The sequence below is a fragment of the Tachyglossus aculeatus genome, chromosome 22, assembly GCF_015852505.1.
Source record: "Tachyglossus aculeatus isolate mTacAcu1 chromosome 22, mTacAcu1.pri, whole genome shotgun sequence".
Taxonomy (NCBI): Eukaryota; Metazoa; Chordata; class Mammalia; order Monotremata; family Tachyglossidae; genus Tachyglossus; species Tachyglossus aculeatus.
Window position 1 is genome coordinate 20,638,646 of NC_052087.1, and position 376 is coordinate 20,639,021.

General features: G+C 40.7%; 1 non-coding gene across 1 annotated transcript; it reads left to right on the plus strand.

Annotated features, from left to right (window-relative positions):
* Window positions 1-248: 248 nt before the first annotated feature.
* Window positions 249-376, plus strand: LOC119944412. Its single transcript, XR_005455893.1, has one exon. It is a non-coding gene; the product is annotated as a U6atac minor spliceosomal RNA (small nuclear RNA).

Here is a 376-nt window from a genome sequence, read left to right on the forward strand (position 1 = left end):
CCCTTTACACATCAACCAATCTTTTTTTTATTCATTCATTCATTCATATTTATTAAGCACTTACTTTGGACAGAGCACTGTACTAAGCACTTGGGAGAGTACACTATAACAACAGACATGTTCCCTGCCCCCAGTGAGCGTTTTCAAGCACTTACTGTGTGTAAAGCACTGTACTAGGTGCTTGGGAGAGTACAACATAGCAGAGTTGCAAATAATAATAATAATGATGGCATTTGTTAAGTGCTCAAGTGTTGCATGAAAGGAGAGAAGGTTAGCACTCCCCTTGAGAAGGATGGAAGAGGTCCTAGTGGCCTATACACCACGTATATGGTTAAGGCATTGCCACCTACTTCATGGCATCTAACCAAGTTTTAAG